Source organism: Pongo pygmaeus, chromosome 5 (assembly GCF_028885625.2).
Source record: "Pongo pygmaeus isolate AG05252 chromosome 5, NHGRI_mPonPyg2-v2.0_pri, whole genome shotgun sequence".
Taxonomy (NCBI): domain Eukaryota; kingdom Metazoa; phylum Chordata; class Mammalia; order Primates; family Hominidae; genus Pongo; species Pongo pygmaeus.
Window position 1 is genome coordinate 142,616,745 of NC_072378.2, and position 15,818 is coordinate 142,632,562.

Consider the following 15,818-nt stretch of genomic DNA (forward strand, 5'->3'; position numbering starts at 1 on the left):
ATCACAGGGAAGATGAATAATCCCAGAAACTTGAATTCAGTCCTAATGAAGTATAAAAAGCTTTAGTAATGTTGATGAAGGTGATCTAAACTCTGATTCAAAAACTCTTAAAGAAGGAAGGGACCTCAAAGATGATATTATCCAGTCCTTCCATTTTACAAAGGATGGACTTGAGACCCAGGAGAGATGCAGTTATTTACTCAGGATCACACAGCTGGTTAGTGAAAGAGAAAAAACCAAAACACCTCTGACTCTTTTCTTATATCACGTTCTGAAGACTATTTCAGAATGATTCAGCTAGCTAAGCACATTTTGAAATTTGACATTTTCCTCACAATACATGTGTAAGTCCAGTGGGGACCATTAATTGATTAGTCAATTCCTTCATAAATATTCACTAATTATTACTCTAAAATGCCCTCAAAACTCCACAAAAGTACAAAGACGTATATCACTTCTGCTTACAGTTTCCAATCTCCCTAGAGCAGTAAGAAACATACACATAAAAAGATACCTAATGTCCCAAGATAAAATGTCAAATTGAGGCGTTGTGTGATAACATGTCAAATTGAGACGTTGTGTAATAACATGTCAAATCATATGATAAAATGCCAAATTGAGAGAGAAAACAACAAGGGTGTAGGCTATCACTGTGTCCTTAAAAATGTCCAAGAAGGCTTTGTAGAGTAAGCAGAGCTTGAAGATACTTGGATTTTCCTGGCATTATGGAAACTCTCACTCTTGCTGTACAAGATAATTTGCATGACTTGTAGAAAAGGGTCTGTACTCTTTTTGCCATTCCCAGGGCAACATCAGTGTTTTAAATCTCGATGTCTCCTTAGAACAAGAGGTTCTTAACTTGGAAAAGGGTCTATGATCTTGGATAGGATAGGGGGAAAAAACATATCTTTACTTTTTTATATCTAGCTGAAATTTAGCTCGCTCTTTTCTTTCTTTCTCTCCCCTCCCCTCCCCTCCCTTTCCCTCCCCTTCCCTTCCCTTCCCTTCCCTGACTGAGTTTTACTCTTGTTGCCCAGGCTGGAGTGCAACGGCGTGATCTCAGCTCACTGCAACTTGCGTCTCTCAGGTTCAAGCGATTCTCCCACCTCAACCTGCCGAGTAGCTGGGATTACAGTCGTGCACCACCACGCCCAGCTAATTTTGTATTTTTAGTAGAGACAGGGTTTCTTCATGTTAGTCAGGCTGGTCTCCAACTCCTGACCTCAGGTGATCTGCCCACCTAGGCCTCCCAAAGTGCTGGGATTATAGGCATGAGCCACCACGCCCGGCCAAAATTTAGCATTTTCTACAATTATGAATATAGACAACAAACCACAGTAGTATTAGCAATTTCTGTGACCATCACCAATAGAAATTAATTACAGATATTTTCAAACCTCATTACAGTCATTGCAGAAAAATAATTTATGTTCATCACTCTTTTGAACATATGGACATTGTTAGATCTGTTCTAGATCTTGTTATTTAATGTGTTAATAAAGACAAATATTCATTATTATATCAAAAACTTGGCTTTTAATATATTTTTATTACTGATTTCCACATAATTATTTTATCTATAGTTCTACTAGGTAAAACAATGGCCACCAAAGAAGCTGACACCCTAATCCCCAGTACTTGTGAATATGATCTTATAAATGGCAAAAGAGACTGTGTTTATAATTAAGGTTAAGGAAACTGCTGGGGAGATTCCACCAGGTGGGGAGATTATCCTGAATCACCCAGATGGGCTCATCTAATGTGTTTATAGAAGCAAAGAACCTTCCCCAGCTGTGATCAAAGAGGGCTATGGAAAGGACTTGATCACCTTTGCAGCCTTTGAAGATGGAAAAAGAGGACCATGAGGCAAGGAATGCAGGTGGCCTCGAGAAGCTGGGAAAGGCAAGGAAACACAGCCTCCCTTAGATCTTCCAAAAAGGAATGCAGCCTTGTCAACACCTTAATTTTAGCCCAGTGAGACTTCTATCGGACTTCCGACCTCTAGAGCTGTAAGATAAATTTGTATTCATTCCCCAAATTTGCGGTATTTTGGTACAGCAGCAATGGAAAATGAGTATACTTTATTTTACTTTATCCATTTCAAAATATTATTCTGAGAAACTTCACCAGACAAAGCTGCTCAGGCACAAAAAAAATATAGTTTTTAAAAAACCCTGCCTAAGTAGTGTATGCAGCTGTACTTACAAGGAAAACCTTATGTAATTTGACATTGACACCAGTCAACATCTAGTGGGACCTAAAAGGAAAAACTCTATTTGTTTTCACAATTATCCAGACGCTCCAGTAAAAATTTCTGTAGCAAAATCACATGTTAAGTTCTCACTCAAGCTTGGCTTTTCCCTTGACTTTCTTTCTCAGTGGTTCTTATTTTTTCTGGCTTCCACCATTTCCAAATTTGGATTACATTCATATAGGCAACTCATTCATGCAGGAATGAGAGCCAAGGGAAGAGTGTTTTTAATCCTTTTGATTGACATTATTACTTTATGAGCCTTCAAATGAACCCAGCAGCTACTAATATATCATGCTAGAGAATTGTAGGAAAATGATAACCCAATAAAGAGGGCATATGGCAAAGGAACCGTGTTTCCCCTTCCCGAGAGTGATTGGGTCTCTGGAGATTTCTTGATTGGAATTCTCGGGATCAATTACTAATCCGGTTATAATATGTTAATGCCAAAACAATTTTTACAATAGTTTTAATTTCCTATCTGTTAAATGTAAGTAGCACTTTTTGAAGTATTTGACTGACTAAAATTGGTAGTGATATTTAAGTTTTGTCAAGTTCTGGGGAAAGGCCTTATATAATTTAAAAGTGCATTCTTAACTGCTATTTTAGAGTCTATCAGTCAGTTAAACAAAACAAAACAAATTATTTGTAATCCAAAAGAATTGTTTCTTTCCTTATGAATAAGCACAACCATGAAATAACCAAACCTGAGTCTGTCTTTGTCAACAGCAGCCCAGTCTGTCTGCTGTTACGCATAATTTGCAGTATACTTCCCAGCAAAACATCCACATCCTCTGGTAGCAAGCAGTTTTGTTTAAAGCACGCACTTGGATCTTAAGAGAATGAAAAATTAAAACTGTCGATGCAAACAATGTAAAATTCCAAGTTTTTTATCAATTTGCTTTTGAAAATATGTGTGAAGGAATATAATCATTCTTTCCCAGGACTAGCTACTTTGAGTAATGAAAGACATATGTGCTAAAGATGTCTGTCTCTAGTCCAGGTCGAGAATTATATACAGTGTATAATAAAGTATGATATCTGGATCTTAGACAAAATGCAATGCCAAAACTAGAATGTTGCCAGCTTTCCACTGTGCAAGGTCTAATTTAGTTGATAAATCTGCTTTCCGTCCTTCATGGATCTCAATGTATTTTCAGGAATTCAAAAGTAATATTTATCAGTACTTAGGATATATAGTCATTGTGGCCTCAAGTACATAAAGTTGTATTAAATGACAACTATTTTAACATGGGGGATTTTAGAATATCTTACAGAGAGTTTTCTCATATGTGAAAAAAAAGTTGTGATGTTAAAATTCAGTTGAAAAATTCTAAAAATTTAAATTGTGTGTCATAGAGTTTTCAATTACTTTTTCAGTGAAGCAATTGCATTTTCCCACACCTGAAAAACATACCTCTAACAGTAACCCTCAGCTGAGACCAGCATTTTATTGGTGTTTTCATATACTAAACAAATCGTAAATGCCTGTGCATTGTAGTGACCAATGGTTTTTTTTTTTTTTATGAGACAGAGTCATGCTCTGTCACCCAGGCTGGATTGCAGTGGTGCAATCTGCTCACTGCAACCTCCGTCTCCCGGGTTCAAGCAATTCTCCTGCCTCAGCCTTCCGAGTAGCTGGGATTACAGCCACCTACCACCACGTCCGGCTAATTTTTGTATTTATAGTAGAGACAGGGTTTCACCATGTTGGCCAGTCTATTCTCAAACTCCTGACCCCAGATGATCCTCCCGCCTCGGCTTCCCAAAGTGCTGGGATTACAGGTGTGAGCCACTGCGCCTGGCCAACATATGGTTTTTTAAAAAGGCAGAAAATATTTGCTGGTGATGCAAATGGTTTGCAGTTAGTAAATCTGATTTTCTAAAATTAACTTTAATCTAATAGAGAATGTCATACAATTTCATGCTACTAAAGAAAACCTGTAGGGGTTCACAATAGCCAAAGTGGATTATACTGCTACAACATATGTACTCCAAAATGCGTAATAGCACAAACACAATATAAGTTTGTTTTTTATTCATATGAAAGTCCAAGGAGGGCGTATCTGGTCAGAGGGTGGCTTTCTTGCAAGTGGTGATCAATGAAGCCAGGTTCCTTCTATCTTGTGGCTCCATCATCACCCAAAGCTTTTTCATCATCCACATCCAGTGGGAGGAACGGAAAGAGCCCTTGGAGGTGGTATGCCATCTCCTTAAGGCCTTTCCGCGGAGATTGTACTCATCACTTCTACTTCAATTTCATTGGAAAGGCAGTCATATGGTTACACCTAGCTGCAGAGGAAGTTGAGAAATGGAGCACAGCCATCTGCCCAGAAATAAAGGGGAGCAGATTTTGTGAGAAGCTCTGCATGGGATAATTTCTAGTATTCAAATCATTTTAGGTTAATTTTAATGGATGTGAATGAGATATACAGCTTCTTAGAAAAACAGTTCATTCTCAGGGGAAAAAATCCAAACACCATAGGAAAGCAAAGCAAAAAGTAAAAAATCCCTTCAAGCCCAGAGACAATCACTGTAAACACTTTGTATTATGTATGTAAAACATGAATATATTTGGATCTATGCAAAACAGTCAAATTATGCATACCCATTAACCTATGTTTACACTCTCGGGTAGATAATCTTCCCTCTTTTAATTATGAGATGCAATTAAAATCAAACAAGAAACAAGCAAATTTTCAAAAAACACATATATTTTAAAAAGGACATCTTCTGATAAAGCAGTATCTGTTATGGTATTATTTGGCTAATGCTAATTGACTATTCTGGACTTTGATGGCTAAAATAATTCAAAAAGTTGTAGGAATCTTGCTCTCTGAATATACTAAATAAAAACAAGGCATCACCTTGCCACCAAAGGTGCTGGCCTAAAGGGCACTGGGCTTCATGATCCAGGCTCTGCCATCATGAGCCACATGACATTAGCCTCCTGTATTTTGGTTTTCTTGAGGCCCACAAGATCCAGTTAGATCTTTTGCTTTTCTAAAACTTTACAACATATTTGTGAAATAAATCTTCCTCTCTCCCTCTTTTCAGCTTTCAGTACTAAGTATCCTGGATCAAAGAACTGCAGGATGATAACATTGCTTTCAGCCATATCTATTACATGCGATGCCCTGATTCTTTGACAGGCCCTCCACAAAATGCATGATGTGTTCTTTCACAATCTTATAATAACTCTGGAAGGTTACTGGTTTCTATTTCCACCAAAGGACATAAAGCCGAAGAAAGTGAGTCAGTTACCAAGTCCATACAGCTAACAAGGATGTGATGTAGGGTTTAAATCATATCACTGTGACTGCAAAGCCTGAACTTCACTGTTAAGCATCCCTGTGTTCTTGTCACTTGGTGCCATCGATATTTCCTGGGCAGTAAGAGTGTGTCATAGTCCCAGGAACAACTCTGGTTCTTCTAAGATGTAAGATTAAAATTTCTCTAAAAGGTTGCTGTAGCTTAACTATACAGTTGTTTTGATACGTGTGTGTGATGTGTGTTGGGGTGAATTTTTTTTGAAAAGTTTTTTTTCTGATTATAAAAATATATTTTTTCATTTTAGAAAGTTAAGAAAGGGGCTGGGCGCAGTGGCTCATGCCTGTAATCCCAGCACTTTGGGAGGCCGAGATGGGCGGATCCCCTGAGGTCAGGAGTTTGAGACCAGCCTGGCCAACATGGCAAAACCTCGTCTCTACCAAAAATACAAACGTTAGCCAGTTATGGTGGTGGGTGCCTGTAATCCCAGCTACTCGGGAGGCTGAGACAGGAGAGTCTCTTGAATCTGGGAGGTGGAGGTTGTGGTGAGCCAAGATTGTGCCATCGCATGCCAGCCTGGGCAACCAGAGCAAAACTCCATCTCAAAAAAAAAAAAAAAAAAAAAGCAAAGTTAAGAAAGGGTAGAAAAAGTTATATAATAAACAGTAAGGGTCACCCATAATCTCACTACTCGGAGAGATCCCTTGATGACATCAGTGTCTACTCCTCAGATCTAGGGAGGAAGGGCAGGTTAGCCTAACTAATATAGTTCCTGCCTGGTCCTTTACAGAAAAAGATTTGTGACATATATCATAAAACATTACAGCAAATATTTTAGCCCAGAGAGTTCAATACTGGGTAGTACTAGTAATCCGAGAGATGTTCAATATGAATTCTTTAGAATATCTGGTTTAAACTGCACTCTAGTTTGATGGACCTGCCTGGAGTTATCTGCAAAATTTACCAAACTAGCAGAATCAATTGATTTATCTGAAGAGTGACTTGGAATTGCACATTCGAACATTAGAAAATGTCTACCAAATTTGTGTGTGTGTGTATGTATTTATAGAAATTAACGTTATGATGTTGAGCTGTTCTTTCAGCGAGTAATTAGTAATCAGGCCCTATTCTTAAGAACATCATGGTTTATAATAGAAAAATTGCATCGCCATTGAAGAAAATAATTCTTTTTTATTGCATTGACAAGTTGGCATGTGTCCAACTTATCTAAAAATGGAATCATTTAGATATGTTAGAGGAGAAGTACACAGGGCTTGTCCAACCTCTTTTCTACTGCTTAACATTGAATTCTGATCTGCTAAGAGGCTATTTCTTTAATTTCCAGGGACAGCAGTAGCATTTCGATACTTTCTGTGAAACATGGTTGTTAAAAATATGTCTTCTCTCTCTCTCCCAGTGTTAAGTATAACCAGTAATTGCATGCTTATGTGCATAAACCAACCTCTAATTATGTATTTTAGAGGTTTCACAAATGTTAATAATGATTCCCTGTGGGAAAAAATAAACAAATAGTAAAAATACAGTCCCTGATATTCCATCACCGTAATAAAATCGGGCTCTACAACTTGCTAACCATGTTGCCATTGACAAGTTACTTGGAACTCACAAAACTTCCTTGTCCTTATCCACAAAATGGGGGAAATAAGTTTACTTGAATAAAAACCGAATACTTGTGAAGCACTTACATGATGTCTAGTGTGGAGTAAAATATAAATGGAAGCGTTTCAGCCTACACTTACGATGACTGATGTAGGTGGCCTTATAAGTCTTTTCCATCCTGGACATTAAAGTTGGTGATAGATCAATAAATGGTGCAAAGTGTCTTAACCAATGAGTGGGGGAAAGAGTATTGCATCTTCTGAATTTCCTCAATGAGAAGAAAAAGCACAGCAATAATCACTAGTGGAAAAGCTACACCTAAAGTCTGCTTCCTCCTTATTCAAGGTCTCCAGAACTGTAGCATCTTAAGAAAAGGAAGTTAAAATATGAAAGAATGTCTAAAGTGGAAGTATAATTTGTAAAAAACAGAGAGTTACTTTTTTTGAAAATAGGGAAGGCAAATGCTCCAAACATGTTCCTCTCAAGAAGTCAAAAGAGAATGAATGGATACCTGCCAAGTGTTCTGGAATAAAGGAGAAACACAGGCCATGTCTCTGAAATCATGAGATGTATCTTATGATTCATGCTAATGTTATATTCTCTATCTTATTTTTACATTTGTTACCTTCAAATGTTCTTAAAAATCTCAATGACAAGGTGCACTGTGTGTATTTGAAGGCTTTTTGCCACACTACTGTTTATCAGATGGGAAGCACAGGGGCACAGGAGTTTGTCTACAGTCTATAGACATTATCACTAAGGAATACATTAACATAGGAGAGAAAAGAACCTGTCACCTTAAACAGCATCCAAACAGTCATAATGATAATTTATGGAGTTAATGTGATATTGACAAGTTGCTATTAAAATAATCCTTTGGGAAAATTGTTAGATATCTGCCGTAGGTTTTCTTTCAAGGGAACCAGCCACAACCTTCATCTTAGAAAACTAGTTATGTAATGAAAATAATGAGGATTTTGCAGTTAACGTATTCTAAACCTAGGTCTGTCATTTACTAGTTGAAGGAAAGTATATAACTTCTCTGAGCCTCTTCATCTACAAATGGCAATAACAATAAAGAGTTATTTAAAGGATCAGAAATAATGAGTATAAAATGCTTAGCTTGGAGTGGGGTGTGGTGGCTCACACCTGTAATCTCAGCACTTTGGGAGGCTGAGGCGGGTGTATCACTTGAGGTCAAGAGTTCCAGACCAGCCTGGCCAACATGGTGAAACTCCGTCTCTACTAAAAACACAAAAATTAGCTGGGCATGGTGGTGCACACCTGTAGTCCTGGCTACTCGGGAGGCCAAGGCAAAAAAAAGAAAAGAAAAAAAGTGCCTAGCTTGGTTACTGCATACACTGGATGCTCAGTATAATGTTATTATACTTTATAAGGTTTTAATCATTCATTCATATATTCACTCACTCATTTTGGTAGAATTGTGTGTGGCTGAGACAAGGTGAAAAGTATAGTCTGAATTCCATTCTTGACACACATTTTATGGATATCTACAAACAGAAGTTTCTTCAGATAAACAGTATAGATCACAGTTTCACTGGCCACTAAATAACCCTGAGCAATTTGAAGAATTTGTTATCTACAAAACAATGAGGTTAGAATTCCATTAGGCTGTGTGTGCATGTAGGTCTATCTCAAACTAGTTATTGAGCTTTCAGTATGCAAAAAAAAAAAAAAAAGCATCATACTAGCTTACAGAATGAAAAGGGCTGGCATAAAATGGAACTACAAAATTGCTGTTTCTAGTGTGTAAGGGGCTCACTTCTAAGGGGGATAAAACAGTAAGTATGCAGGAATGCTAGTGTATTTGTTTTTGAAAAATAGAATGAATGTAGGCTCTAGGAATAGGTAGTCTCAAAGCTTATGAATAAAATGTCAACATAAATGGAATACTTGCTAGAAACATGAAGCCCCCAAACAAAACTCTGCAGTGTCAGCTCCAAAATTGCTATGTAGGAGGAGTCTAAGACCATCTGGAAGGAAGGAGGGCCAAACAGACTTCCCCTGAAGCTTTGTTTACCTGTACATAGATTTTGGGATGGTGGTGGTGGTGGTGAAGGAGATATGGAGAATGTTTAACCACAAACACTATCCACCACTCCCACCCAGTGTCCCCTTACAATGTGGATTTTAGAATTGGTTTTATCCTTATATTTGGAACCTGAAGTTTGTTATTTTAATATATATCAAGCACCTTATAAGTAAGGTGCCAGGCAAAGACACAATATCCTTTCCCAGGGGGCACGGGTTCCAGCCTATGGGATAGAGACCTGAAAACAAGTAAGTACGGCGTGTTATAAGCATCCGTCTGGACTTGTTTCTAACACACTATAAACTGGGTGGAAATCAAGTTTCCATCCAGAATAGGAAAGGTAGTTTTCACAGAATTGGGGTTGTTGAAATCAATTTTGAAGGAATCTTTCTCCACAGTACAATTTCTGTAAAACAAAGCTAAATTTCAAAGCACATGTTCCCTATAAATATTATCTTCACTAGTAAATTTTAAAAATAATTCAAAATGACAAAAGCTTTGCACATAACTCTCCTGAAAACCCACAGGTTGAAAAAAAAATCACTGGTGCGTTAACACTCCACTGAAAGAAAAAGAAAAATACTTTGGCTGATCATAGCTAATTTAGTTATAAGGGCCCAATGAAAGCTAAGCTTTATTTTATAGAATGCTGAGAATATTGAGTGATTACCATAAGCCAAGACAGCACTGGGTGATTTACACACATTACCTTTATCAGAATTCTACAGAATGCTTCTTATACAAATTTATATGTTAAAGCCCTAAATTATTCTTCTCAATGGCGGTTTTAATTTCCAGAATTGTCCTTCCCTTCAGCTACCAAGTATCAATCCAAGAGCAGGGCTTAGAAAACAAGGCCCTAAAGCATTTAATTTCCTTTTGGCTTTGGTTTTATGTGGGATCACAAATATTTGGCTTAGAATTCATAGCTTCTACTGTGCCTTAAAAGAGTCAAATTCTAATGTGACTCTGAAACATTTTCCAAAGACTTGAGGCTGTCAGTATAATATTGACTAGATAAAGAGATAAACTTTACAGAAGTATAAATGTGCTTTTCTCCTTTTGCTAAAAAGTAGTTAGTTCAATGTTACTGGGCTGATAGTAAATAAAAATCAAAGAAAAGGAAAATAAGGAAGAAGTATTTAGTTCAAGGGGAAAATTCTTAATGATATATTGAATACAACATTTACATCTCAGGTTTAACCAATACCGAATCAAATACATTTCAGATCTCAAGAGATCAAGATTATCCTGGCCAACATGGTGAAACCCCGTCTCTATTAAAAATACAAAAATTAGCTGGGTGCGGTGGTGGGCACCAGTAGTCCCAGCTACTTGGGAGGCTGAGGCAGGAGAATCGCTTGAACCCGGGAGGCAGAGGTTGCAGTGAGCCAAGATCGCACCACTGCACTCCAACCTGGTGACAGAGTGAGACTCTGTCTCAAAAAAAAAAAAAAAAAAAAAAAAATACACCTCAGATCATGTACGGTAATGAACAGAACTATAGGGGCTGGGTAGCCCAGTCTGCTCACTTTATCGATGAGGCAGCAAATCCAAAGAAGAGAAGAGTCTCCACAGACTGTAGCGCGAAGACAAATGTGGGTAGGGCTAGGTTACAGTTCTCCACACTCCTTTCCATTGCCTTTGCCACTGGACTTGTTTTTCTTTTTGCTGGTGTATGTGGTATTTGTATGCAGAGTTCCCAAGTATCACTCTCCAAATGTATGACGCTGGTTATACCTCTGCATTTTCCTCATTCTGTTGTTTTTCTCAAGTACTTCTTAACTTAAATAAAGGTCACTCAAGATTACAAAAACTTGCTGTCATTTTTCTACAGCAGGAATGCCCTTATTCCATTGGATACTGGAAAATTCCGATTTGTAATGACAGTAACAAATAATTCATTGCAAAGCCAGGATAGAACATGGCCAGAGTTTAGTGGGGGGATGGGCAGGCCAACCTTGGGAATGGCTGAGTTGATAATGGCATAAGCTCAAAAGAGTATGCTCCCATTTTTATTAATTGATAGCAGCACACAACAAATAAATAATAAAAGACAATGATTAACTTATTAGTTACCAAATGCATAAATTTATTTAGTTTTCTGGGTTTTATTTTTTATAGCATTTTATATAACTAACTGTCCTCCCCTTTTTGAGTGTGTTTTCCCTCGGCTTCCTGGACACCTTACCAGTTGTCCCATTTTCCCCACAGATTTCTCCCTTCATCTCTCTCCTTCAGGTGCCTCCTCTAGGTACTGCTGAATATTATCTTTCTCAGATGCTCTTATTTCCTACTCTCTCTCTCTCTCCCCTCTCTCTCCTTCTCTGTCCTGATTTCTCTATGGAACAATAATTTTGCATATTAAACACCCACAGAGAGCTTCCACTATGTATTTCCAAGGCTTCTCAAACTTTGTGTGTCAAAAATGAACTCATTTTAGGTACAAACATCACCCTCAAGGAAGTGGAGCATAATTCCCCATTTCTTAAGTGCAGGCTGTACATAGAGACTTCCTTCCAAAGAGCACAGCAGAATAAAGTCGGGGGGAGTGTAAGTTTATGTGGAGAAACCTGACAAACCCTGCCACAGCCTGGTGACCAAGATCAACACCAACAGTGATAAGTCATGATAAGTCATATTGACACACATACCCTTACTATCCTGTGATGAACATGGTACCCTTACTGCCCTGTGATCTCCGGAAACCCATACCTAGACTAATCATGAGAAAAATATGAGACAAATTCCAATTGAAGGACTTTCTACAAAATACCTGACCAGTACTCCTCAACACTAACAAGGTCATCAAAAACAAGGAAAGTCTGAGAAACTGTCACAGCTGACAGGAAATTAAGGAGACATGGCAATTAAATATAACCCATTATCCTAGGTGGGATTCTGGAACAGAAAAAAAAGGATGCTAAATAAAAATTAAGACAATATGAGTGAAGTTTGAACTTCAGCTAATTACAATGTATTAATATTGGTTCATTAATTGTAAGAAATGCACCACACTAATACAAGACTTTAATAACAAAGGAACTGGGTGTACGGTATAAGAAAGCTTTCTGTGCTACCATTAGAATTTTTCTGTAACTCAAAAACTACCCTAAAATAAAAATTTTATTTTTAAAAAATTTATCATGTTGCCTTCCCAGCCTTTTTACTCGTCTTATGTTCCGTATTTCTGCACATGTAATTATGATGGAGCAAGTGGGGCTTTGCCCCAAGGATTCACGTTTATAAGGCATACAGATGTTAGTGAATGAAGTTTTATTAATTTTGAAATTTAACATCTAAGTTAAATTACACATCAGTAAAAAAAATAGTTAAAATAGGAAACTTCCAGAGAGTCCCTATTGTTAACAACAAAAATCTGGGTACGATACCATGAAATACAGAGTTGATTAGAGGCAATCCAGAGTGGAGAGGTCAAAGTTGACCCTCCATGATTCTGATTCAGAAAACAGTAAATTTATTTCTCTATAACTCAACTGGACTGACTCATTAGGACCACCTCACAGGGCCTTCTGCCTCTTTTGCTTGCCATTTTACATTTATTAGTTTCTCCAATTAAATTCTATACTCATCTCCCTGGTTAAATAAGTGCCCATTAAATACATACACAGTCTTCACCTTTTTCTTCTTTCTACTTGTCTTCTCAGATTTAATGTCTCAAGCAGGCTCAGTGACCAGTTGCATGAAGTGGCACCTGGTCTGCCACCCTCCCCTGTCCTGGTGGCCCCTGCTGTGGTCTGGATGGACCCAGTTGGTCACAAACATGCTGAGCCTGTGTTCATACCACGAAGCACTGCTGGATTCATCTGTTCTCTCAGGTTCTGTACTTCTCCCCTGCTGACCTCCCAGCGGTGGCCTCTGTTGCTGGTGTTCTTCTCACTCTTCAGCCTCTGCTTCCTGATCTCTCTTCTCTTCCAGTTCTCTTACCACATCCACATTACTTCCAGGACATACAGAAACTTCCAGAACTCTTGCACTCCAAATATAGGCCCTGGAAACCAAGAATAGTATCTTGGGCCCATATACTTAAACCTCTTCTTTAACATGGGCAATTATGATTTCACCCACTGCTGTATTTCCAGGTTGCCATGTTGCTCTAGAATGATGCTGAATGCAAACATTCCTGAAGGGGCCACGCCATAGGAAAGAAGGAGCAAACCCTCTGGCTTTGGGGTTATTCCAAAGCTATTGGAGTTCTTCTACCACTGTGACTGTCATCAGTAAGTCCCTCTTCACCTTTGTAAGAAAGCAGCGGAGCATGGATTAGATTTCCCAAATTGGTCAGCTTTCTTTCTTGTCTTCATGCTTCATTGTGCTCACGTGCTCTCTCTGTCCTTGTTCTCATTCTCCTCTCCCCCTAGACTCGACTTGTTCTCATTCTCCTCTCCCCATGACTCGATTCCTCCCCTTAGACATAGAAAGGACTTTTATTTCCTTTACCTCCCTCATAGGAATTGCTCTCACTTATGTCATAGCTGTATCCTTCCCTACTCTGTAGTTATATTAAATCTTCATGCATTTGGGGAGGCCTAGGAGGGAGAATCATTTGAACCAAGGGATTTGAGACCAGCCTGGGCATCGTGGTGAAACCCCACCTTTACAAAAAATACAAAACTTAGCCAGTTGCGGCAACAGGCACCTGTAAGTCCCAGCTACTTGAGAGGCTAAGGTGGGAGGACTGCTTGAGCAACCTCCACAACAGCAACCTCTGTTGTGGAGGTTGTGCTTTAGTCCTCTGTATATGACTAAATATTCAAAGCCTAGATTTGGAAATTCTGGAAAAACTCTTTTAGTGCTCATTAAGCCAAGCTCTTACAAATAATAAAAAAAACTTCTTTTGAGATTATCATCTCACCATAGGCTTCAAAAATATCTATTTTGAAATTCAAGGCAGAACATTGATTTCTTTGGTCTCGGCAGTGTCTGCCCTCTGCTGCCCTTGGAAATAAGATCAGGCTTAGGTCTGAATCTTCACAGCAGAAGGGCTGCCAGGGACAAACCTCCATTACTCAGAGGAATAATGCAATAGGTTATACTTAAGCTATTATCCCAAAATAAATGTCTTTATTCTCCTTGGCTCAGATTCCAGCAATGAAGGTGATGGCTTTGGATGGAACTCCCATTGTCCTAGTTACCAATGCAAGTAAAAATGACATTTTGTTTAACTGCTTTCTCTGATTTCATATTCAATTAAATATCAAGTATTGTCAATTCCATCACTATACTTTTCCTACCACTTTTCCCTCCTCCTAGTTTCCAATAATTCTCCCCTTAGTTCTCACCTAGAAGTCTTTACACCTTCAGTTTCTTTCAGAGATTCTTTCTTCAGGTTTGGAAAGTGCAACTTGGGGTGCTGTAAACCTTAGATCCAATTCTACCTCTACCTTTGCTAGTTTGTGAATTTGAGCAAGTTTTTAAACCTATATTTCCTCGCCCTTATAAGGCTGTCAGGAGGACAAAATAAGATAATGCATCATGGTGTCTAGTGCAGAGCAAGGCAAATGGTTGCCATTATTATTATTATTATTCTGCTCAAATGTCAAAGTGTTTCACACAATCCATGAAAGAGATCGACATTAAAGGCAAGGTAGGCTTCAGAAAAGTGTAGCAGTGGGGAAAGATCATGCACATGGGTGTCACTGGAAGCACCGAGTGGTAAGAAAATAAATGGAAGCAGACGGGGTCAGGGAGGAAGGGAGAGAAACGTTGAAGAGGTGGACTCAGAATTGGTATTTTATTTCACAGGCGTTGAAGAGATGTTTCCTTTATACGACAATGTTGTGCATGTGTAGTGTAAGTGTGTGTGTGTGTGTGACTCTAAAATTAAAAATAAAAGCAGGAGGTTCGAAAGATAGCAAAAATGAATGGTTCCAACAATTAAACATGCTTACATTTTCTAAATATGAAGCAAACTTCAGATTTTCTAAAAGACATAAATCCTTACAGATGAAGGTGAACTATCAAAATCTCCCCACCCCATTCCATCAACGAAATATTTCATTTAGTTTGTACGTCATGTCTGTTAAATATTTTAATTTTTTTAACCTTAATTTTAGCTTTGCAATTAGGCCCTCCTGCCTTCAAATACGTTTACTGTTAACAACAAAAAGAGAGGAAGAGAGACATATGTCAAAACCCAAGAGAAAGGCAGAAGGAAATTGCCAGCAGAATAAGATTTGGAAAAAGCCAGGGATAAAATCTTAAGGATGAGAGGCATGAAAAGAAAATATGCTTACGCAAAATGGCAATAAATGAACGCATGTACTTAGAATAAACATTCGATGACTGCCCCACCCCCAGACAACAAATAACCCAAAAAGAGGAATAAGACATACAATTAGTCAAGTAAGAAACTGAATCCATTTCACATTCAGAAGCAAAAGGCTCCAAGTGAACATGGTTCGTTGACAGTCATATTGGGAAGAATTCATGATTCAGCTCGTCAGGTGATCAACTGCCAAGCTCTTAGCAGAAAAGAATTGTACCTTATTTATTGTATCAGCTCCAGTTACCAACACATAATTGGCCTTCAGTAAACTTATTGAACTAAACTAAATGAAATACCTGAGAGTTAGAGAATATGAACTCTGGCCATGGGAGTGA